At 41.1% G+C, this 26,674-nt stretch overlaps 1 protein-coding gene across 7 annotated transcripts in view; it reads right to left on the bottom strand.

Moving 5' to 3' along the window:
• TSPAN4 (tetraspanin 4) overlaps positions 1 to 26,674 on the bottom strand; it is a 418,001-nt gene that overhangs the window by 244,214 nt on the left and 147,113 nt on the right. For all 7 annotated transcript variants that reach the window (XM_041421140.1, XM_041421139.1, XM_041421144.1 and 4 more), the window contains one exon: positions 22,262 to 22,343. The gene's annotated coding sequence lies outside the window, so the exon portion shown is untranslated. The remainder of the gene's footprint in view (positions 1 to 22,261; positions 22,344 to 26,674) is intronic.

The raw sequence follows: 26,674 nt of genomic DNA, 5'->3' as shown, positions 1-26,674 counted from the left end.
CTGCTTCAGGCAAAGGAAAATATGAAAATGTAGACTGAAATAGCAACTTTAAATACATCTCTAAAACTTTAAAAACAGATTGCCTCCATTAAAAGAGTGGGCAGGGATAAGATATTAGTAGGTTTATGGTATAAAATACCTCTCAACTCTCTAGAGCTCCATATTTGTGGTAGTCTCAGAGATACTCTCTACCAGTTACAAATAATCACTCTATATTATATGCTTTTATCATTCTAAAATAAGAATTTTCAGGAAAAAATAAACTAAAGGTAGACATAGATGTCCACTCAAGTTAAAACAGAGCTATACAACAGTCACTAATTTCAAAGAAAAAAACCCAAAGACTTAGAACCAAAGCAACCATTAGGGTTGGGAAAAACTAGCAAGTGCCCCATTTAAACACAGTGTCAACATGTAACTCACAGAGCTGCCTCCTGCACATCTGCAAAACTGATGCAAAAGCCCAAATGCATGCACTCAGACTGAAATCACAGCCTCTGCACTGGAAACAAAATTACCCAGCCCACTGAGTGTCCAGCTCTGGTTTAAGCAGCAATCACCACTGGAAAGACAAGGCAACTTTGCAACTCCAAAAATTAAGCTGTTCCAAAACACGAGATTCACATGCCATGAATGTGGAATTCATCATGTCCAAATTAAGGCAATAAAGAAGCTCAGGATTTAGAACCCTTAGGTGCAATTGAAATGGGTTCAACTAAAGTCAGACAGAGGGCCTCGGCCATAGCTGAAGGGATGAAGATGCCATCCCATATGAACAAAGTACACAAAGTACAAAGCTGGGATCTGATTCCTAACAAAACTCCAAAACTCCAGTCGGTAAAAATAAATTAGCAACAAAAATCAAGCCTCTCCAGCAGTGGAAAATGGCAACACAACTGCAACTTGAGACCAGAGAGATACATGTCTTGATGGATTTGTTATAGAATGCAGTTGATCCAAGAAAATGGTGAATTCTGGCAAAATGGCCAAGTAAAAAATGCCAAGGTGCTGCAGAAACTTCCAGCAACTGCAGCCACCAGCAGCACTTTTTTCTAGTTGCCACTAGGCACAGTAATTCCAGCAGCATCAACACTGGAGGAAAAGCAGGCAAAATCACTCTTCAACGGCAAGGCTCACCCTGAGCGCTGGGCGGGAAGTCAGGAGGGGACACAGCCAGGACAGATGACCCCAAGTGACCAAAGGGATATCCCACAGCCCATGGTGGTGTGGTCAGGCATAAAAGCTCAGGGAAAAGAGGAAGAAGGAGGGCTGTTTGCTGTTACAGCATTTGCTTTCCCAAGTAAGCATTCTACTGCCTACAGGGAGGGACTGAACATCTGTCAGCTGATGGGAAGGAGCTCCTGGTTCCTCTGCTTGCACACAGAGCTTTGCTTCACTCAAAATTACCTTTTCTCACTTTTACTCTCCCAGTTCAATCCTCCATCCCACCGGAGAGGGGCTGTGGGCAGTGAGCAATTGGCCAGTGGGTGCTGAGTTCTGGCCAGGGTCAATCTAGCACACATTCCCACTGCATAACATATATAAATAGACTTTGGTGAGAATTAAGCTTAATTTAATGGATTCTCTCTTGTGATAAAGGACCATGGACACACACACACAGAGGTATTTAAAATATTCCCTTTAATCTGCTCATTTTTTTCCATCTGCTTTCCCTACTGTGAATGCTGCACCTGTTTTACTTCCAACTAGGAGCTGATGGGTTTTAATACTACAAACCTGGTTCATATTGATTGATTTTCATTGCTTGATGCTACTGTGAAACTATAAAATCACCTTTACTTCTGGTTTTAGTGCGTATATAGAGCTATCTGGAAATTATTTTTAAATCTCTTTTCTGTTATTCTACTTTCTATTCAGAGGCTGCACTGCATAGTTTGAGTTGAAATTACAAAAGAGAAAAGTCTCCAATCTTTCAGCTTAATCAATAAAATTATTAATAAATCCAAACATTTGTTTTAGGCAAAGGAATAAGGAAATCTCATCTATTTCCCAGCTTGGCAGATCTTATCACTGCCCCTCACTACCTCACAAAGCAAGTTTTCCCATTGGTCTTAAACTTGCTCCTGCAATTCTAACAGGATACAACTTTCCCTTTGCCTTTTACAGAAGTGCCTTAAATGTACAATTTTCAGAAACAAGTACAGCAGTAATAGAGCTCTCCATTCTTCATGAACAGTTTCAAACATTTTGCAGAGTTCAACTTTCAAAAGTGCTACTTCCCTTTCCCTTAGCCAACTGGGTCTCATTAAAAAGATTCAGGCAAAGTGGCAAAATAGCTAAAAAAAAAAAAATCTCATCTTTGAGGCCCACAATGACATTTGAGTTTGTTGTTTTCATAAAACATCTACCTGCACCTTTACGTACTGAAGTATCTTCATAAATCGGATCGTGACTTTGGAAATCCATCATTAACATTTGTAATTCATATAACTCATTCAAAACTTTTATCCAGTGAGAACATTTTCATTATTTTTAAACTGTCTTTACAATGACTGACCCATGGCAGCCTGAGACTGAAAATTTATTTCCAACCAGTATTTTACTCCTGTGAAAGGTGCCTGCAAATTATGTCAGCCAAGTTGCTCATTACAACTCAGTTCCTGTATCATAACCTGGTTTAACAAACAAGCAGAACTGAACCTGTGTTTCAGTGGTTTAACACCAAAATTAAAAATAAAAAACTGAAGAAATCAGATTTAATGGTAACACTGTGTACACTACCTAACACAAAAATATTGAACAGCTGGACCAGACATCCTACTGCAGTTATAGAGCCATGTAAGACGACCAGGGAATGCCACAAATTAAAGCAACAATGTTAGTGGTCAGCTGGATGTAACTTGCCATCCATTAATGGGTTTAACCTCCATGAGGTCAGCAGATGAGAGTCAGAAGTGACTCCAAAAAATCACTCCACTATATTACTTACTGGGGGTATTTTTGTCATTTGCTGTTCCTACACAGGCACCATGTCCTGGATATGATGATATTCTGACACATCCATTTGCAGTTTCCCCTGTTCTTGACAATGGTCTGCCATCTGAGTGGATGCTGAGGCAGAATGCAAGACCAGGATGATCTCATCCCTCTGCTGAGCACTCAGCTCTGCAATTCCAGTAATAAAACTGCTGAAGTGTTAAGCCAATTCCATGATCTTCTATTAGCCTAATGAAAGTTCTTGTAATGACCTGATTCACATAAGCCACTTCAGTCCTTGCAGAAGAACAGGGAGACTTCTTCCCAGGGAAAACAAATTTTGGGTTGTTCATCTGTCAATGTACAGGTGCCATGGTTTAACCCCAGCAGGCAACAATGTACCCCACAGCTGCCTGTCACTTCCACCTCCCCACTACCCTGATGGAATTGGGAAGAGAAGCTGAAAAAAACCCCAAAAACTCCCGGGTTAAGAGAAGAACATCTCAATCACTGAAACAAAGCAAAATATTATAATCATACTAATGCCAATAATAATAATAATAGTAATAATAATAATTGTAATGGAAAGGAGAAAAAGAGGAATTAAAAGCCCCACAAAACACAAGTGATACACAGCACTTCATCCCCCCACTGACTGACACCCAGCCCATCCATCCCTCAGCAGTGTTCAGTGGCTCCAGGCCAACTCCCCCCAGTCTATATCCTGAGCCTGACCTCCTGTGGTATGGAAAATCCCTCTGGCCGGTTTGGATCAGCTGTCCTGGCCATGCTCCTTCCCAGTTTCTAATGCACCTCCTTGCTGACAGAGTGTGGGAAACTGATTTAATTTAGATTTGATTTCGAGTAAGCACTATATAGCAACAACTAAAATACCAGTGTTGTCATCATTCTTCTCATACCAAACCCAAAACAGCACTGTGCCAGGTTCCATGAGGAAAAGTAACTACTGCAGCTAAAAGCAGGACAATGGGAAAAAAACAGAATAAAGGCATTCACCAGTATTTCCCCTCAGTCATAATGTAAGAAGGGGCTGAAGAGTGAAGACATGCTCTGTAAAAGTCATCCATGCTATCACTTAGGAGTGTCACAGTTAACCTTCCTCGGTAAAATATTCATGCAGTTGCCCCTGTGTTGAAAGCTTTCAATCTTGTGATTTATTTTTTTTTTCCAAGAGTAAAAGCAGAAGGACAAAATATTTGGGCAGGACATAAATACATTTTGGATGAAAATGAAAGACATCCCTTACAAATGAGAGAAGAGCTTTCCAACAGATAGCTCGGGATAGCTAATGCAAAAAAACAAACACAAAAACAAAAAAAAAAAAACCAAAAAAAGAAACCAAAAAAACACACACTAAGAAAAAAGTTTCTGCTGAAAAATGCCCTTTTTTTACATGTTCTTAAGGTTTTATCATTCTCCCACAGGAGATGACCAAATCCTCCCAACTTCTGTGGAGGAAGGCCAAAGGTTGCAGCCGTTCAGATGGATGCACTTTGCTCCTTAGGAATATGAAACTGCCTCTATCTTGAGAAAAGCTGCATTCAAAATGAGTAATCAGAAGAGCCAAAGTCCTGGTATTTTCCCATAACAATTAAATATAGTGAAAACACAGCACAGTGTTATGTATTACACACACAGAGCCTGACATTCTCATTGTTAGTGTCACCTACAGCTTAACACTTTTTTCTTCATAAATCAAGACAGGTTTTGGTTTTTTTTATCCCTTCAGAAGGAAGTCTAAAGGCTGTATTTCACAAAATAATGTCACAGTTGTCATACACTAACCACATCCATTTAATAAAAAATAGAAGACTTTGTGGTCCACAAGCAAAAGTCCAATCCCAAGCCACATGTATCTCCCCATTTCTGACCATCTTAACATTTTCAAAACCCAAGCAGGGTGAGTGTCCTGTCACCTAACTTCTGATGTCCAGCCTGTGCTTTCCCACTCTATTCCCAGTGTTCTTGCTAGCACTGAGGAACAAGCACCCCTTAGATTTACCTGTTCCTGATACTGCCTCTAAGAGCAGAGAGATAACACCTGAAGGACACAGAACAGACTATTTGAGTTGGAAAGGAGCTGCACAACCATCTGATCCAACTGCCTGACCAGTTCAGGGCTGACCAAGTCAAAACATGCTGCTAAAGGCATTGTCTAACGCCTCCCACACCCTGGGAGCTGTGGGGCATTGACCTCCTTACTAGAAGCCTGTTGCAATGTTTGACCATCCTCCCAGTAAAGAAATGCTCCCCGATGTCCAGTCTAAGACTCCTCTGGTGTACCTTTGAACTATTCCCATGCAACCTATCACTGGATACTAGGGAGAAGGGATCAGCACCTCCCTCTCCACTTCCCCTTCTCAGGAAGCTGCAGAGAGCATCGGGGTCGCCCCTCAGCCTCCTTTTCTCCAAACTAGAAAAACAGAAAGTCCTCAGCTGCTCCTCACAGGGCATTCCTTCCAGCCCTTTTACCAGGTTTCTTATCCTTTGGATCCATTCAAGGATGATTTTAAACTGTGGGGCCCAGAACTGCATGCTGTACTCAAGGTGAGGCAGCCCCAACACTGAACACAGAGGGATCATCACCCTTTCTGATGGGCTGGGTTTGCTGCGTTTGATGCACCCCAGGATGGAATTTGACCTCTGGGCTGTCAGGGCACACTGCTGACTTCTGCAGCCCCAGATCTCTGCTGCTCTCCAGCCATTCCTCTCCCAGTTTGTATTCATGCCCAGCATTCCTCAATCCCAGGTGCAGAATCCAGCTAAACTTCAACTCACCAAATTTCACCCCATTAATGACAGCCCAATGCTCCAATCTATCTATATCCCTCTGTCCCTCCAGAGAGCTAACAGCACCTCCCACTGTAGTACTGCCAGTGAATTTGCTAATGGTACAGTCAAATCCTGCATTCAGGTCAGAATAAATAAACTGAACAAGCCTACAGCTGAACCCTGGGGAATGCTGCTGGTGAATGGCTGCCAGCCAGATGAAGCCCCACTCCCTACAACCCTTTGAGCTCTGCCCTTCAGCCAGCTCTTCACCCAGCACAACACAAACCCCCCAGACCCACAGCTAGTCAGCTTGTCCACAAGGATCCTGGGAAGGCATTAGTATCAAATGTCTTACTAAAATCCAGAAAAATTACACACCCCCTGCCTTTCCTTCATCCATTAAGCAGGTTACCTTACCATACAAAGAGATTAAATTAATTAAACAGGACTTTTCCTTGTGAAACCATGATCACTGTACCTGATGACTGCATAATTCTTTAAGTGCCTTTCAATACCATCCAGTATAATTTTCTCCATAGACTAACTAACCCTAACTAATTAACTTTTTCTTCCAGAAACAGGTTAGACTAACAGGTCTGTTGTACTCCCCCAGGTTTTTCCTCCTGCCCTTTTTGTAAATTGAAATAGTAAAGCAAATTAAAGCCCATAGATCATAATCTGATCTCAGCATTGAATTTGCTAGGGTGCAATCCCTATCAGAAGGAAGATCTAAGTGACAGCATACAGGATTGGAGTCTCACTTTTTACCTAGCTCTACTTCACAAGGGGTCTTTTATATCCATATTTTAAGCCCTGTTTCACTTTCTCAATGCCACCTGCACCCACACTGATACTGCATTTAAATTTCCAACCTGCAAGACAGGGCTTGAAAATCACCTTCCTCCATAGTGAGTGGGAGGTTTTTTTCCTGCTGGAAACAGAGGAATGTATCAAAATCAAAGTATAATCTAAATTTCTACTGAACAACACATTTTTCCCCCTTGGATTTGGTTTGACTTTGCAATTAAAAGCTGATCTTGTAAAATGTAATTGTTAAAACATTATTGTATTTAAAACCATGAAACATAGAATTGTTAAGATTGAAAAAAAAGGCCCAAGATCATCAAGTGCAACCTTTGACATAATAACAGGCAGAGAGGGACTGTGGTGACAGGACAAGAAGTAATAATAAAATAATTTCAAAATTGAAAGAGGGAAAACTTAGGTTAGGTACTAGAAGAAATTTTTTACCATGAGGATGGTGAGACAATGGACCAGGTTGATTAAGGAGCTTATAGATGCCCCAGCCCTGGAAGTGTTCAAACCCAGGCTGGATAAGGCCTTGAGCAACCTGATCTTGTGGGAGATGTTCCTGTCCATGAGAGGGGTTTGGGATCAGATGATCTTTAAGGTCCATTCCAACTCCACAACATTCTATGCTTCTAGGTTGAATATTCTGTGAGTCTATGTCAACTAAACCACAGCACTAAGTCCTGCCTCCAGCCATTCCTTGAACAGTTCCAGGAATGGTGACTCCATCACCTCTCTGGAGAGCCCATGCCAATGCCTGGCCACCCCCTCAGTGAAGAAATTCTTCCTGATGTCCCACCTGAACCTGCCCTGGCACAGCTTGAGGCCATTCCCTCTCATCTGGTCACCGGTTGCCTGGGAGAAGAGGCTGACTCCCCCCGACTACAGCCCCTTCCAGGTTCCATTCCTTTCCTACACGGGGATACTCCCAGGAAGCACCTACGTCATGGTCCTTGGTGAAGCTATGCAGGGGCAAATCTGGGGGTTCGTAGGTAAACCTCTCATTTTGTTGTAGAAATCTGATCTTCAGGGAATGGCACAGGCAGAATTAGCACACTTACATCAATTTTTGAGGCAGATTGTGACTGTTCACTCAGCTTCAGCTCATGGTCTGAGTTAACACAATAATGTTCACTCCCAGGCCTGGCACATGCTGGGAGCAGCATCTCTGGGCTGAAGCGAGAGCAACAGGTCCAATGGACACAGGGGACAGGGAGAGAAAGGGGCCGTTCTGCAGCTTTTCTTACCTGCAGTGTGCCATCTCCTGCAGCTCTCACTTCTCATGGCCCTGCAAAGCACCTGCCTGGCAGTTCCTTCAAAATCCTCTAACTGGCAGAAACAGCACAGACCCAGCTTCCAAGCCGGGGAGTATAAACTTGTCAGCTTAACCAAACTGACACACATCTAACAGCAGCAGGACAGCTGAGGCTTTAAAAACAAAACAAAAAAATCCCATCTGATACCATGTTTGTAAACTTTGACCATCATTTCTGCCTGTTCTAGCTCAACATCTTAATCAACCTTTCTAAACTTGTGGTTTTTTATTCTAATTCTCAAAGCACTACATGAAGACTAAAAGACAGAACAGCTTATCTCAACACATTATATCTTTCTCAACACTCATTGCTTTTTATTTTCTCAAACTAAACTGGAAACCCCTTCAAACAGGATCAGCATTTGAAGTGAAACACGCTATAAAATATAGAAAGAAGTTTTCCCATGGAAAGAGGAATGCAATCAATTAAAATTCATTACTCTACACATCTTCAAGATATTTGTTTCAACATCTAGATTGCATGGAAGTCCTCCCTGTAGCAAAGTCACCTTTATGGATGTCATTATTTTACTTTAGGAGATAAAAGCACCCTTGCCCTAGAAAGGCTACTTGTCTGCATCATTCAAATATGTGTACATGATTTTTGGGCTCCACTGACACCTCAAGCCTCAGAGAGTCTGGTGTTCATTTTGTTCAAAGTCAATGCCACTTGTCTGACAGTTCGTAAATTTTCTGTCTCGTTTCCTGGGCAGGATTCCTCCCTTGTTATCTTTCAGTACCCTGAAAAAGATTGCTTTCAAAATTGAACTTGCCAAGTCAACCGCATTCCTCCTGAGCAATCTCTAGAATGTGTGCCTTCCCAGCCGAGGTGTTGTCATTCTTTCCTTCACTTAGGGCACCTTGAGAGTCAATGCAATGAAATAAAACCCCAGCAGCCCACTGGCAGTGACGATGGTAACTCACAGTGCAATGGAATTGCGTAAGCGTTCAGTGTGCACACGTACAGCCATGCATTTAAACACACACCTCTGGCTGCATGCCTACAAACACCTGGGGCTGACATTGCCACTTGCAGACCTGGTATTACCAAATCTCACATGAAATCAGAAAAGTAGAAGCATAGCAGAGACCAGGCAGTGAGTTAAGTGCATGGCATTTCTGTTGCCAAGCCAAAGATTTACACAGCAGGTTCTGCACCATCCAGAATTCTGAGCAATACTGAACGGGGCAAATGCAAGAGCTGGCACCTGCTGGTACTTTGTAGACATTCAAGCCTAAAGCACATCCATAAAGTTAAATACCTGGTTTTGTACTCTGTTAGGGAAGTACAAGTTTAAACAACAGTTTAAGGTTAAGATATTGCATACATAGCTTCACTGAAACCCAGATCTGAAGCCCAAGGAATTTCAAATTGTCAGCAGACTGAACAACACTACCTTAAGTGAGCAGCTAGCTCGTGGAGGGTACTCAAGAGACTGACAAAAACTGTAGGAAGCTATTAATTTACTCTTTCAGGGAACCTGACTATGCCCAAATGGCTCATCACGCCAACAACTGTAGGTGGACAGGGATGAACAGGAAATTTACCCTGGGAGGGAACCAAACCCCACTCCAAGCAACAGGTAAGAATAAATAGTGTAACAGAATACAGCAGCTCTGCAACTGCGTCCAAGATAGAGAACTAATCAGCCAGAATATACTGTCTGGAATTGTGTCTCCTTTCACTCTCCAGGAGACAAGGATTTGCAAGGAAACCTAATGCATGAAGTCATTAAAAATCAGCAAATATAGTTTTCTTGTCCGAAAATTAGAAAGAACAGCAGAATACTTGTTCCTCACAGTCCCAGCTTGTGAGGTATTTCATACTGAGGAGGGTCTCAGCTGGCTCAGCCATGTCCAAATTCAGGCTTCACCAGGCCTCCTGAAGATATTTACTGCAGAGCATCTTTGTACTTGCTGCATTCTTCACAGCACTAGGAGATGCTGGAGATCTTCTCACTTGGAAAGCAATTCTTCTAAATTGGAAAGAAGGCACAACACCTTCTCATCATGCTGTCATATTGGATTTTGAACTCTTTTTGACACTAGATTGTGTCAAAAAAGGAAATAAAAATAAAAACGCAAATTGACAGCTTCTGCAAAGCTTGGGAACTTTGTTTGAACTCAATTAATCTGGTTTAGAAACTATTCTCTAACACCATCTGACATGCAGCAAAGAACAGAGGTTCTCAAAAGGAAAGCGGCTGCTGCTGAAGTTGGCCTTTGCTCCTCTTTCTTAGAGGCACAAAAGAGAATGGGGGGAAAAAAAAAAGAAATAATAAATCCAGAAACTATTAGGAGTATGAGGGACCACTGAAGTCAAGGATTCTATGAAACGAACATTGTGTTTCCACAGTCAGCTTTTCTATAGGAATAGAGATACATGTATATACACATGATAAATACAAACACATAATGAAGAGAGTAAGCTGTCTTCTACAAATTTCTGCTCAATGTTTGCTTGACTGCAAGTAAGGCTGTAAAGTATCTTGACATTTGTCCAGATGTGATATCGAATCGGTTAAAAAATTGGCTTTGTCACAATTAGCTCTGTCACAGATCTCCCATAGATCAAGGAGGCAGAGAGATTGCTTGGACTTCTCTCTGTTCAGAATGACTGATCTTCATGAGCATGTTTTTCTGTATCCTTGTACTACTAAATGTATTTCTGCTAATGTACATCTAATGATGTGCCCCAAAGATTTTAAAGGAGGTGGTTCAGCAGGAGGTGGCAGTTCCATGGCCTTTGCTGATTTCTTTGTCCACATGCACTAAGAGGAGAAAAACTATACCCTCCTATACATGCTTTATCCTCTCTAACCCAGACACTATAAGAGAGCTCTCCCATGCCTGGAGAGACTTCTTGGCAGGGATATCTGAAATTAAAGACTCCCTCCTAAAGAATGTGGCCATCTTCTTCTGTCATTCCCAATAAGATCTACTGCCCTCCTCAGGCTTTGCTGGCATACCATCTCATGTTTACCTTGGCAATAAATACTTCTACAACTACAGAGATTTCCCATTGTGATCAGACAATAAATATTATTAATCATGTGTTTGCCAAGGCAAGGGGCAGAGAAGCACTGATCAACCAGTGCACGTTAATATCTGTGAGGATATTGCAAGTCCAAGGGCTTGCCAGATTGACATCAAGGGGCATGGCTAACATCTGTCAGGAGAATCTCCATTTTTCTATTCCTTGACATTTGTAACAGAACTAGACAACAGCAAAATTACTCATACTTAGCAAGACTTTATTACTCAAAGCACTTTGGAGAACACTCTTTATACCTATGGAAATCTTCATAACATGCTTGCAGCCTATTTTCTATATTTAGGCTTGAATACTTCAACTTCTGCAGGAATACTACCAAAAAAAGAGGTCAATAACTGTTAAACAGAATTTCATTTGCTGTCATTTATCGTATCAGGCTGCTTTTCAAAAACCAATATGAAATCAAGCTTGTTGAAATTCATCCATATGACAAATGCCTATTTTCTGTCTCTGCTTCAATTTTATAATGACTTGTCTGCCCTTATTAGATTTAGTACCTGCTGAAGTAAAAAGAAAGAAATTCAAAATGGCAAAGAAATCTAAATCTGTGCCAAAGACATGTCCAGAAACACTAACTGAAGGGCTGCCTAAACTCCAAAACCCAGGACAACCCAAGTTTCTTCCACTTCCACATTATGAAAACTTTGAAAAATACTGTGAAACTCTCTTTTGTCCTTCAGAAAGTTTCTATTAAACTATAAAGCAATAGATACAGTTATTTGGCAAAATTAACAAAAAAAAATTCTCAATACACTAGAAGCATTATTCAGTTGATATGAAAGAATTGTATAGATTTAAACTCAAACAAAATTTCAAACAGCTCTGCAACAACAGAAAGACATGATGAGACTGAGGTTGTAAAGACATCTTGCATCTTCAAAAACCACTACAAACAGCACCAACACACTTTCAGAAAAGGTAAGCTTAAATTATTAAATTACTAGGAGTGCAATATGCACTTGGACTATGAAAAGTACTTCCAGAACACCATATTTCTTTGATAATTCCACTGGCATAACTAGTTTATAAATTCATTATATGGAGTAGATGACTCACTCTTAGCCTCTCTTTAGTGTCCTCATACTGTTAACACTTAGGGCCATGATCAGATAAGAGCAGCTTTCATAATTACGACAGGCAGCATGAAGAGCAGGGGGTGGTGTTTAATTTAAACTTTAGCTACAATTTACCAGTCATATCAGGAGCTGGTATAAAATCACAGCACTCTATTAAGGCTGTAGTTCCACATAACTATTTTTACTGACTGTACAGTGATTTAAGAGAGCTAACTCTCCCTCCCAGCTCTGGTCTCCTCACAGCAGAATCCACTTCCACCTTACTTACGCTGACTCAGTTACTCCCAATGCCACGCTCTAAACTAGAGCTGTGAAATCATGCTGATAAAATAATGTAAACAGAAATAAATGAAACTTTAATGAAGCTATGGCAACTTCCCCAGTTTTGAATCTAACCCTCTGCTGTTCATGAGCTGTAACTATTTGTTGATTTTGGGAATGTATTTGTGTTTCTGTCATTTGTGTCTAAACACTGACTGCAGGGAGACAGTGACATTGAAACAGACCATCACATTCATCAGCTGCCTACTGGGTGCAAAGTGTTGGGCTTATTTTGGTCAGTGCTACGTCTAATATATGTATCACACTTCCCCCTTAGCATGAATGAAAGGTGAGGATGAACTCACATGCTGCAGATAGTTTTAAATATACTGGAAATAGTGGAGTTATGACACCAAATTTTTGTGAACCTCATCCAAACAATAATGAAACTGTAAGGTCCACAGAGGTGAATAGCATTTATATTTTTCTCAGTTTTAAATATTGTCACTCTGCCCTCAGCCTTGGCTACAGCACAGTTGAGGCCTGCACTCCTCCTTTGGGAGCCTCGGAGAGAGAGGTTTTGGGGCTTTTTTGGGGGCCGAGACTCCACCTCCAGCTGAGCTGCAGCATCAATTCTGGAGTGACAGCAGGGCTCACACATTCAGCTCATGCCTTTAGATGAGCACAAATAATTCACAGGCCAGTGGGTGACTATGACAGATGGCAACCTCTGAGTGATGAAGGCCAAGTTCTTTGTTGAAGTGAACAGGGACAGCATGGCAGGACAGCCAGGGAAGCAGAGAGCCCAGCCTATCCAAAGTCACAGAGCAATTCCTGTATATTAACAACTACTCATTTTCATTTCATCAGAACCTTACAGCCTCTCCCTGTTTCCACTCCCTTTACTTCTAATTTTCTCTCCTTCAGTACTCTTACCTTGCCTTTTTTCCAGTCTTTCCCATTAGACACATCTCATCCCTTCATGTATCACTTCATGGCATGCACTGACCTCCTCTCATTTTCTGAGCCAAATATCCTTGTCTGACTTGGAGATGTTCCCACATTTAAACTCTACAGTTATGAAAGAGACAGTGGCAAAGGGTGGGAGGTTTGTGGAGTCAGCACACAGACACACAGTGCAGAGTTTCAATCTGTGGTAACATGTTTTTAGATGGAGCATCGAGAAGACTGTTTAAACTGCTTCTGCTAGTTTAAATAAAATGAAAGACCAACTCTGAACCTGGCTCGTTACTGGGCACAGTCTGAGCTTCTTTAGGCAAACAGTGAGGTACACAAGCAATTCCACATGTAACTGTTGTAGGCACTGACATGCTTAGAAATTAATCAAAGTAGGTACTGCAGAATACTTTCAAGTGATTTTAAGAGTTCAATTTCTACATAGACACTTTTACCTCAGAACAAATGTCCTCATAGGGGATTATACCTATATAATTAATTTAAAGTATCTTATTTGAGGATAAGTCCAGGAACAAACAGATCCTGGGATTTAGCTGATCACACAGTGAAAACTTTCCAATCCAATTCAATTTCTCTACTTTTTAGCTTTGTTCATTTTGTTTCAACTTCATTTCAAGTCTTTACTGGCTTCTTAGGTCACTTCCACTACAACCTGTGATCTTACAGAAGAAACTAGAAAAGGAAAAGTAACCGTTGCATTGAGGAGAAACAGGGATAGGCAGGGCTATAGAGTACAGCATTTCCACCTCCAGCAATCAGCCAAAACAGTCTGTGGGTTGAAATTCGAGGGAGATCTCTCATGACACCAGGAAGGAGATGATGTACAAAGCTGTAACACAGTGGACTCAACACCAAGCAAGCAGAAGAAAGGGTGTGCTCCAGGATAATATTAATCTCTCTTTTTTCCATGTTGACCTGGGCTTAACTGAAGGAGACAGGTTTGAAGTTTGTTTCAAATCTCTTTAAATAGATGAAAGTCTTTGAACTGAAAAGACAGTGGATCAGGGCTTTCATGCCGCTCCTATCCCTCACTGTGAGACTACACCCAACAGCCAAGAAATAAAAAGAGAGGTTTTCTGCCTCCTTACTATCTCGTTCCCTCTTCTCTGTCTGGTAAAGTCCTGGTCAAACTGAGGGGGAGAAGAACTTATCTGCTGTTGTAACAGAAGAAAAACATCACATCTGTTGCTTAGAAAACCCTATTAATTTGAACACCGCTGAGAAGTTCAAACTGCCAATAACTGCCATTTTCTTTTAAAGAAGATGGGCTTCATAGTGAAGAAAGGAAGAATTAGTTGCACTGCTAACCACCTTGTATGACTTGTTTTTCCACCTGATCTGTTTCCACCATAGAGTGTGCTTTGTGCAAACTTCTCTGTTCAGAGCACAGAGCTTTCTTTCCTTCCCTTTTCCTAAAGTCTAGGAAAGACTCCCCATGGTAATCTCCCAAGGTTACACTGGCAGAGCTCCAGAGGGCAAACAAATGCTGATCCAAAGCATTCTCTCACAGACCTCCTGCTACACATCCATTCATGAGGAGTTCAGCAGAAAAAAAAAAATCAGTGGTAACACTGACAATGTGGCACAATTCACCACAGAAGACACCCAAGATGTGTAAAAAGCAGAGGTAAAAGATTTTTTTTCTGAAACAGATTTTCTGTGTACTGCAATCCCACTGAACTGCCTTTGGTAACGCTTGCAATGCTTGAAAAAACATCATGTCAGAAATCCTAGCAGATTCCAAGTGCATTACACCCACTAGTATCACCTTTATGACCTTTTTTCTTGGGGGTCTCCAAGGAGTTTAGCTTGTAGCTATACTACTACGTGTATTAGTGGCTACAAACCCAGCTCAGACCCAAGTGCTCCTTTCAGTACTCTCCATAATGTATCTTTGCAACCAAATATTTTCAAAAGAGCCCTTTACTCAAATTTTCAGAGGAGCTCTGGTGCACCACTTAAGGAGCTGAAGAGGGGAAGAGCTGCTCAAAATGTGCTTGGAGCTCTGCTGCTTATGAGATGACACCAAAGGTCAGACTTTTTCAGTACCAAAGGGACATACCTTTGCATCCTAAGCATCTGGAAAACAGAGCCATGCATTAAAGAAATCAGAAACTGAGTTGGTAACTTTTGCCTCATTCTTCTGTAGCCATTAAATACACCCTAAAACAGTAAGCAAATATTCAGTACCATCTCTGACCACATGAAGTTGTTCCTGTTTTTAGTCTCTTGACCCACTCTGAGCCAATCTTGTCACCATTGCTTACAGAAGCCTGATTTTATCTTTTTACCACTGCTGCTACAAGACAGCTGACTGCAACGAACATGTCTGCAATGAAATCAGCTGACCCAGAAAAGAAGCGCTAACACCAGTCTAGATTAAAAAAACAAGTACAAGTAGATGTTCTCTCTGACTGCAGGCAGTCCATGCTAAAATGCTGGAGCAATACAGGCACGGTAAAAGAAAGTCCCCTGAATCTGCCCGTATGCCAGGTTGCTAAGCTTTCCTAAATTTTCCACAGGTTTAAGCATGTGGGTGGCCTACTTAAAACAGTGTAATTAAAATAAGAGTATAATTATCTTTGCTATAAGAAGGTCTAAAGTCTTCTATTATTATCCACAAAATGCAAAAGCTTTCTTAGAAGTATTTTTCAGACAAAGCAACTTACTTTCGCAGGATCTAGTTTTAGACTCTTTTTTAAAATGTGGGTATTCATCCACTGAATCAAAACTTGCTTAATAATACATGCCTGCTCTACTTATTTGTTTCATTTACCTTACAGTTTTCTCTAATATGAGTAAAGCTCCTTCATCAAAGGGCAGATTTTTTAAGTGCCAAGCCCAGGACTTACCAGACTCCAAAAACAAGAGTACCAGCACATGTCTTCATCCAGGCTTCTATTAACAAGATATTTTTTATCTTCTCTGACTCAAAAGGGTAATGCAAAGTAAAATAGTGCTCTCACACACAGAAGACTTCAAATCCATCTCAACTTGTTTTCCCAGCTTATCAGACTCCAAGCTTTCTCCTAGTCTCTCAATAAATCCCTCCTATTCACAGTGTCTCCCAAAGATCATAATAAAATCAAATATTTATCTTGCATTCCCGAATGGAGTGTGCACACATGAAGATGGAATCAGGAAACCATGAAGCAGAGAGGACTGGACACCAGAAGAGCCATACAAAATCACCCAAAGCCATTAAATTTAAGAGCCTTCAGCTGCTGTTAGGCATGTCTGGACTAACTGAGGAAGAAATACGTTCAGTTTAAAAAAAGACCATATGAAATGGCTCTAATTCCTCCAGGTAAAAGGGGTTTTTGTTAACATACTACAGTACCAATATAGTTCACACTGCCAACAGTAAACATCCAGCAGCAACACCAGTGAATATTTTAAATTACATCTGTCCTACTGTTCACAGCTAGGTCTGCTCTGGGAGCAGGAACCCAACTTCTCTCCAGCCTGCTCCCTTCCTGCAGTGCTTGTTCACACTGACTGCAGACACTGGGATCTTGGCAGTGCCAGACGAAGACAAAGCTCAACCTCCATCTCCCATGTGAGAGGTAAGATGTGCAGGGCTTAAAACTGCTTTGTAGGATTGAATAAGCAGCTTCCCACAGAGGGTCTGGGATACTGTTTGTAGTCCAATCCAAACCTCTTGAGCACAAGGCCAGAACTCTCCTTTACTGCAGAGCTGACACTCCAATCTGAGAGTTCGTATTTCATAGCAAAAAAGTAATGAAAGGAGCTCCCATATTTCCTGGTTAACATTTCAGCCTTCTAAAGGGTAATAAACCAGTATCTCCCTACAACAACAGATAAGCCAGACAAATAAAATGTCAAACTACTTTAGAAATAAGCTAGTCAAGATAATAGAATGAATCTCTTGAGTAGCCATTAATAGCATTTGGCAAAGATGATTCCAGAGGACATATGATATCTAATACAAAAGGATGTGCTATTTTTGTATCTCCCCTTTAAAATTAATTCAGTGCTGACAGGAAGATACCTGCTTAATATCTAAAACCTTCCCCACATCCTTAGGAGGAATGATACCACTAACAGTTCTGTGAAAAAACCAAAGCAGAGGCTGCATGGTCAGACAGAGGGAGCCCTGTGCTGAGACTCAAGGCCAGGGATTCTTATCCCAGTTCTCCTACCAGCCAAGTGACCATGGGGGGCAAACTGCTTTCCCTGTCACATATCTGCAATGTGAGATTATCACACACTTCACAAAACATTGAGATGTATCAGCACAGAGCGTGCTGCAAGAGCTGTGTTTTTATTACCATCAAATTCCCTAGCTGCACAACTAACATAAAGGGAATAAAAACTCCATATCAACCAAAGAAGCAGCTAAGTTGTGAGTAAAACAGCAATATGGGATACAGACATATTTATTTGCTTGCATTGCTTCCTGCGACACAAAGACGACAGTAAGAGCCTCTATTAACAATTACCCAGTGTCACAAAACAGGAATATATCAGCTAGACTTAACTTTTCCTATTGTGCTCTCTGAATGACTTGCCATTATCACTATAATACAGCATGAAAAATACCGCACTCTTCAGCCTCTATTTTTTGATTAACCAGGTGCTCTGGGAATTTCTGTCTCTCCCCATTTGTAATTACTAGTTGTTATTGACATTTTCAATGTGACTTGCTGGCAATTAAATCTATTTGGAAAGAAAAAAAACTTTTTTTCTTCCATAGAAATTACTTACTTAAATTTAAAAATAAACCAGACCTGTTAGGTTAAAAATCTAATTCTGATCCTTCCTTCTGCCTAGTTCTGATTAAGCTTTCCTCATTTTCCCATAGCTCTGAAGAGAATGGGAGAAATTCACCATCTCTCGTACGGCAAGTAGGAACTTGGGAGAAGTTTGCAGTATGATAATGAAAGCCCTTGCACCAAGTCTTTCAGAATACCAGTTATCCTCAGGGTACCCAGCCCTCTGAGCTGGAAGGCAGAGATGGGGAGCAGAATGAAGCCCTCTAATTCAGAACAGGTCAGTGACCTGCTACACATCTAGACATACACAGGGCTACAGGCCCTGACTGGATCCACCCAAGGGCACTCAGGGAGCTGCTGGAAGAGTTTGCCAAGCCACTTCCAAACATTTGTCAGCTGTCCTGGTGAACCAGGGGGCTCCCAGCTGACTGAAGTCAGTAACTGTAATGCCCATCTACAGAAGGGTCAGAGGGAGGATTTGGGGAACTACAGACCTGTCAGCCTGGCCTTGGTGCCAGGGAAGCTCATGGAGCACATTGTCTTGAGTGCCAGCATGTGACACTGGACAACCAGGGGATCAGGCCCAGCCAGGATGGGCTTCTGAAAAGCAGCTGGTAGGCTGCTTGACCAACCTGATCTCCTTCTATGACAAAGTGATCTGTTTAGTGGATGATTGAAAGGCTGTGGATGTGACTACATGGACTTTAATAAAGCCTTTGACACTGTTTCCCACAGCACTGTCCTAGAGAAGCTGGCTGCTCATGGCTTTGGGTGGGTGAGTTGCTTACTGGGTAAAAACCTGACTGGATGGCTGGGCCCAGAGGTGGTGGTGAGTGGTACATAACAAGTGACAGAATGAGAGGAAATGGCCTAAAGCTGCACCAGGACAGGTTTAGATTAGATATTAGGAAAAACTTCTTCACTTAAAGGGTGTTCAGGCAGTAGAATAGGCTGCCTAAGAAAGTGCTGCAATCATCATCCCTGGAAGTCTCAAAAAAATGTATGGATGAGGCACTCCAAGTGACATGGTTTAGTGGTGAACACGATGGTGCCAGGTTAATGGTTGGACTAGATGATTATGAAGGTCTTTTCCAGCCTTAACAATTCTGTGAGTCTGAGTGCTAGGGGATGCAATGAGCAAAGCCCCAGCTCATGGGGTGAGGAAGGCATTTTTGAGGACTGTCTTGCATAATGCAGTTCTCCCCTTGCTTAAAGTGCACACAGATAAGCAGCAAGAAACTCTTGATTTGCAAATGTCTTTCCTGGTCCCAGATTCCTGGTCCTTCACGTTCACAATTTGGGCTGAAAATCAAGAGTTTCACCTTCAGGACGTCCATTGCCATTTATAGCTGGAAAAGGGCTTCTCAGAGTGAGATTTTTTCACTTCTTATTGATTACTGCTGTCAAAGGAGCCTGTAGGTTTTCTCCATCCTGTCAACCCTAAGGTGTTTAGTATGGTAAACCAGCCTCCTTGTCAGCAGTGAGGCAAGAAGCAGGAAGAGCTAAAGAAAAACAAACGCTGGTGGGGAAAGTGAAGCATTATTCCTCTCCACAACAACTCCATTCCTAACATCAGGCATGCAGGTAGAAAGCCTTTTCATGGCACAAAAATCCTTTTAAATCCCTCAGAATTTACAACCTGACAGCTTCTGGTCTAGACTCCTTCTCTGTGTGAAAGCACTACTACACTGACACAGGCAGCCTTTCCCCCTCTTTGTGTCAGGAAAGGAACACCACAGTGTGCCACTTCTCCACAAGGTCATCTCCTTCTCTGTACAGCAGAAGTGACTATTCTGGTTAAATCTCACCTCCCAGTGACAGCACACTTGAGATAACAATTCACACTACCTGATTTCCATGGTGAAATACTACCTGGGAGACTTACACTTTTGTATGAAGTACAAACACTTACTACATGCATAATCAAACACATTGACTGTCAGCCCAAACAGATGCCCCCAGCACTCATTCACCACGTTTACCCAAAAAGCCCTACACCAGAAATAAGTGGTTCTCCTTAGCCTGTAAAGACCACCTTAAAGACTCAATATAAGAAATTTCTGCAGAGAAACAGATTTTGCTGGATTTTTTTTTCCTGCATATTTTATACAGTAGTGCTGTACGCAATGCTGTAAGGAGGAGCAAGTAAATATGGTCTTAAGAAATGCAGCCTCCAAATCATACAGTCATCCTGTGTGAATATTTACAGTAATAAAGAAAACAAAGAAGTCTCCCACTCTTCTTCAAACCTTGCCTGGAAGCTCTGCAGAGTTAGGTATATAGTAACACAAAATCAACAAAATCACTAACAATGCATAAAACTGGGTCAGTCCAACTGCTGAAGGTTTATGCTTGCTGCATCTCCTTGGCCTAAATCTGTAATTCAGCTTGAGAGTTGAAAGCAAAGTTGTTCAAGTTTTGACACAGTAATTCAGTGACTAAAACAAATAAAGCAAAAAACCCTAGTCCAATTAAAGACTACATTAGTGGGTAAATTATGGCCACGCTACCAACAACTACACTACCTGCCCCATTTAACTGCAAAACCTACATGGACAGAAAGGCCTTTTTGAGGGGCCCGTTTAACAACAGGTACTTCCGTTTTCACAGACAAAATGAAGGGAGAAAAAGTAACAAAAAGAGTTATTTTCTAGCATAAATCAATGAGATTTTATTCATTCAATTCGACTGACATAGGGTAAGGTTAACAATATACAACAGACCTTAATTCCACTAGTAACTTAACATTGAAGTTACAGATTCAAAGATACACATCAGCAACAAAGAAAATACATTAAAAAAAGGGGCAGTGGGGGGGACCCCACACAACCAAAACAAAGAAACAAACAAACCCCAAACACTATGCAACCAAAGCAATCCAAGACCTAGAGACCTAGGAGCAGGAGGAGAAGAATTACTGAAAATCAAGCAATGCAAAAATTCCTAAGAGACACCACCCTTTTTAGGGTGTGAGATTAATCAAGTCAAAAGTTGATATCAATTAACACCAGTGGACTTCAATTCCACTTCACACTATGGGCCTTGATCAAATTCTCAATTTACCTGTACTGCAGAAATCCACAAACCTACATGGACTTAAATAAACACCTGTAATTCCCAGTGAAAAGGGACACCATGTAATGGTGATTGTTTCTCTGTCTTCAGTAGCTTGCAAACAGTGAGTACTTGCTATTTGCTATCACTTGCATTTTCTTTTAAATTGCAAGCCAGAAATTATTTTTCTTTCTAGATCTCTCACAAAATCTGACTTTCTTCAGGTTGGGACTGTCACTCTGTCACCTGTAACTGTTTAAAGGCAACCAAAATAGGAAGTATTTAAATAAAATAAAGGGAAAAGACTGAGCCTCTATTGAAAAGCTTCACCACTTCAGATGTATCCACTTGGAAGTTATTACAGTGTTTTATTTCCAGCTTTAGTCTTCCAGAAGATTCAGAAATATTTTCCCTACAGGGCTTTAGAAGGGACTGAACATAAACACCAATGCATCATCATCTTCCTTTCTGTGTACTTCAGGAGCTGCACTCTGTGACATTATCCCAAATATATCTCAGTCTCTCAGCCATTTGTTGCTGGGTGATCAACTATATAGGTACAGCAACTCTGTCAGGTGCTGCAGCACCTCTTTTTTTAATCTGTTTATCTGTCCTTTCCTTCCCACAGTGTGTTCTACCTTCACTGTTTTTATAACATGATTTCACGGACTGGACCTGGGGTTTTTTTCCTATTCAAAATACATATGCTGTGCAAAAAAAAAAGCAGATTTGGAGAGGGGGAAATGAAGATTGGCAGATTTTATGCATGACTTTGGTTTTTATTTATTACTTCAATTTCCTTTTTTTCTTAGACATTGAACTCTCATAATATATCAGCATTTGTCATAAATCAAACAAAAAAAAAAGTGATCTGAGTATGAAGGAATACAGTTGTGCTCAGTATTCAGGTAAACAACAGCCACATCATATGAAGTTAGTTTGCCAGTAAGAACAAACAGAGGATCCTGGGCTACTAATTTGATTCCCACTTCAGTCCCCTCACACAAAGGGCTCAGTACAATGTCTCTCCATGCCACGCCACCCCAGGGGAAAGAAGGAAACACAACCCACATCAGCAGTGAGCAACACCTCCTGGTACCAGTCTAATCCATTATATTAACTGTACTTTCTGCAGATTGTCATTTCTACTGTCTACAAAGCCATCCACTGAGGCCTGCAGTTGAAATGTAATTATCTACTCAGAACTTATTTCAAATCAATAAATAGATCACAACTGCTCACATACCTGCTGGAAGAACGGGAGTTCAGAGCACTTGATGTGATCCCAGTTGACAAGGTGGCCTCTCTGCAACCAGCACACTGGGGACCTGCAAAATAAGAGTCTGTGTGTTATAAGTTGCACATCTTTTACAAAATACAAGGAAAAAAATTCTTTCTAACTGTCCCTTTGAGAAAGGCAAAAGAGGCCCCCCCCTCCATTAACTATGCTAAACCCACTGGATTGAAGCCTGCTAGAGAAAAACCTGGCAAAGTGTGACTGTAAAGGATGGTGCATGAAACCACAGCTTGGCTCCTGAAGTTGCCAGAATGACAACACCCACCAATGGCAGCAGGAGCAGAGCAGGGGGGAGACATCACATTCTAAAGTTGGTGGGATCATGTTCTTCACTCTCAATGGGATTTAAGCTCCTTTCTCCCATGGGCACTTCTGAACATCACACACAGCTTGTTTCCACTTAGACCTATCTTCAAGCACTTCATAGAACAGGGCAGCATTATCAGCTTCTTTGCATAATCTGAATCCTATTGAACACTGGATCAGATATGAGCACTTAATCCCATTAAACACTGGATCAGATATGAGCATTTCATGGACTTGAGACTCAAAAAAACCATGTACATAAATTCTACACATCCAGAAGACATAATGTATAAATCCGGATGGGGCGGTGGGGGGGAAGTTCATTGAAAAACAAAATACAAAAAACTGAAAAGAAAAATTTAAAATCACCTTTCTGAAAGCAAAATATACATACAACACAGCATTAGAATCTCTGTCTTGCGTACTATTTTTGTTTTTAAGGAAGTTATACTTCTTATCTTTTTTTGTATAACCACAGAAACTAATTTTTCATTTATAGCTTTAAAAGAAAGCAAAGCTCTCCCCAAAATCTCACGCATACAGAAATTGAAAAGATTTTATTACATTTAAAAAAAATTAAAAGAATGAAGTAACTGTACACAGCACTGGACAAGACTAGTCACATGTAAAATTAAACCTCCATCTCAGATCAGGTCATTGCCCACATGATGTCCTGTACTAAAACTTCACAGAACGTCAGGCTGGTTGAGGTTGGAAGGGAGCCCTGCAGGACACTTGATCCAAGTGTCTGGTTCAAGCAGAGGCACGCAGAGCCGGCTGCCCAGGATTGTATCAGACAGCTTTCAAAGATCTCCAACCACAAGGCTGCACAACCTCTCTGGGCAGCCTGTGCCAGCACTCAGCCACCCTCACAGCAAGAGTATTTTCCAGATGTTCACACAGAACTTCCTCTGCTTCAGTGTGTGCTTCTATTCCTGTCACTGGGCACCACTGAAAAGAGCCTCACTCCTATCTTCTTTCTTTGTACCCTCCCTTCAGCTGTTTATATATATTGATAAGATTCCCCCTGAGTCTTCTCCTTTAAAAGCTGGATAGTCCCAGCTCTCTCACCTCAGCCCTTCTCCATTGCTCATCTCTGTGGCACTTCACACAAGACTCATACAAATGCACACTGCTTCCCACTGCACATGAAGTCTCATCACAGCCCACAGGACACTTGGCAAGTGCAGATGTTAGATCCCCCTAATGCAAAGTGCCTGGGAATCAACACCCCAGTAACTTGCTACCAGCAGGTTTCAGTAAAAAGGTGACATGGTCACACTTCCCTTGTTCCAGGAGCCCAGAGAACTTGAGAAGAAATTATTTACCAGATGCTGTGGCTCTATTCATGCTCCTCACCCCCCACCACCCCAATCAGGGACTGGCTGAAAGGCTTTGAAAGGAAGACTTTTAAGTGAAGAATGTTATAAGCAGAGTAACAAGTGTTTTTATGCCAACGTAATGACTTCCATAGTTAAGGCAGAATTAGTATACTTGGACAATTAAGAGTACAGATTAGTCCTCAAAGACAAGATGCTTAAAGACCTAATAGCCTGACTGAAATCAGTGAGATCAGAGAGAGACCTAACTCTTTCAGAAGGCCTGCAAGGCATTTGATGCTTCTTTTACCAGTAGGCTTTCTCTGCCTTTGGTTGAAACTTATCCAAAAAGGTGAACTTCAAAGACCTGTTTCAAGTGAGGAGGATGACACTGCAGGATGCCCTTTATTCAACCAGACGGACTCCACAGGAACAAACACAGATGTTCAAGCACTCCTGTCTTCTACTTCATGACTTTAAAAAAAACCCTGCATGGTCTAATCACTGAATAAATGAAACAGACTAATTAGATTAGACAGTCAGAAGAAATAAGGCCATTCCTTCCCATTTAAGCACACACTCAGTACAGGAGACGTACCAAGAAGGGGAAAAAAAAATCTATTGCATAAATTAAACAATTCAAGTACAGCACTAGAAGCTCTTTCAGGAAAGAAGCAATTCTAGATGGGAAAGGAGACTACAAACTACTGATTGCATCAACGTGTCCCTACCCACTTCTGAACACTTCTGCTGCCTAGAAAAGCATTACTGTGTCAGGCAAGGTACAAAATCCGCTCTCCTTCATAATGCCTTTTATCCAAATTACATTCATTCCATGGGAACAGATTATTCACAACTGGGAAAATGCATCCAAAGTCTATTTCCCAGCAGCTTTTAAGAGAGAACTTCATAGAAGTGAGGCATGAAAGGAAATCATCTTGGGAGAGTGCTATGTAGTAAAAAGGACCTCATCGGGTCAAAAGTGTCTTTGTTATTGTTTCCAGCTTATTAGAAAGAAGAGAATCCCATATTTGTTCCAGTTTCAAATACCAAAAGCAACAAAACCAACAAAAATTTGAGTAAACTTATAGGTGGGAGAATTGTTTCTACAATGTTTCTGCTTTGTTTCCAAGCCAAGAAAGTGTTTTTATGTCTTCTGTACACTTGATCTACCTTGATCTATAATATTAGAGAGAGAATTCGCTGGACCTAATGAACTCTCTTAGAGATCACCATGACTTTAAGTCTTTTGCTATAAATCCTTCTGTGTTTTAGCAGATCTTTACAGTGATCTACATATAAAAATACAACTGACCACACAGCCCAGAAATCAATTCTGAACTTTTGCCTGAAGCCAATGAAATGCTCCTTTACCCAACTAATGAAACATATCTATGAGCAACAATGCTACAATCTAAAACTTAATTATAAAATTATGATAAATAAAATTAATAGAATAGAAACCATTATTAAAATCTAAGATAGATTCCTTCCCTTTGCATTAATCTTTTTGTTTTATGAACTTAATTCTTTCATATCTACCAGAAAACTAGATAACAAGGAATGTCAGCATCCATTTTGTTGAAAGTGTCTAAAACCATACTGACCCCATCAAAACACTGACCACAAAGTTCTTCTTTTAACTTTTTCATTTAACGTTCAAAGGAAAAAAACTCAAGGTCTCTTTGTTGTCATAATCCGGAAGCTCTGCTAGCCCAAGACTGTGGCTGTTCATTTTTTACTGAGGTTCATCCACATTATTGCACAGAACAAGCTCAAAACCAGTGCAACTTCAGGCTTGCTTGACATCAATCACACTGTGACTTTCAAACTCTTGCTACAGAAGCTCCCTTCAACAAAAAATTAATCTTCTGAGCTCCTGATTATGTATTCAGCCTAACCAGTCCCAGTTAAAGCAAAAGGGGTGTAACGTCAAAAAAATTTTTTCTGTCCCTTCTTTCCTTAGTGTTCATTTAAATTCTGCCTGTCCTGGAAGGAGGAAAGTGCTGTAGATGTTTTGAAAGATTAAATGAGAGTTTATTCAATAGCACTGCAGTCAATACTTTCTTTAATCAAATAAAATAATATCCTAGGAACATATATAGTGGATTTTTTGTATGGAAGTTTCAATAGCATTCTTAAAAATGCATACCCAGTGCTGACACTGAAACATATCCAATCATCTTAGAATCATAAATAATTACTTTGAATGCCTCATACAAAGGGGTAAATTCCTTGCTCTTCTGCAGCCACTCCAACTGATATAAGTAGCTCAGTTTTCAGAGGGAAGAAAAAAAGTATCACAAACACAAACCAGAAATCTGAAGGGCAGTGGCAGTATGGCCAATGTTAAACAGATTAGATTAAGTAAATTATATTTTCATCATGTCCTTAAGTGCAACAAACAGGGCAGTCTGTGTTCTGGCAGGGAAGACATGTCTAGCTCAAGACCTCCTTGCCTTGGTACACAAGGTTCAGCCTTGGCTGAAATTTGGGATTAAGAGCAGGTTTGACTCAGCTGCTGAGGACAGCCAGGCAGCTGAAAGGAGTGGGGAACTCTCCAAATGCAGATTAAAACATACCTGAATGCCAGCCATGTGAGCACAATCTTTGCAGGTGGGTCTCACCTGCGAGTGTGTTTTTAAGCAAGGAGGATCACATCACACTCACAGACACATCTGACACAACAGCCATTCATTACCTCCTCATCTCCCCTGATGTGTGACACTCCTTACCA

Source organism: Onychostruthus taczanowskii, unplaced genomic scaffold, assembly GCF_017590055.1.
Source record: "Onychostruthus taczanowskii isolate IOZ18803 unplaced genomic scaffold, ASM1759005v1 scaffold69, whole genome shotgun sequence".
Lineage (NCBI taxonomy): Eukaryota > Metazoa > Chordata > Aves > Passeriformes > Passeridae > Onychostruthus > Onychostruthus taczanowskii.
Note: the sequence above shows the minus strand (reverse complement) of the source record. Positions and strands in the feature narration are given on the sequence as shown.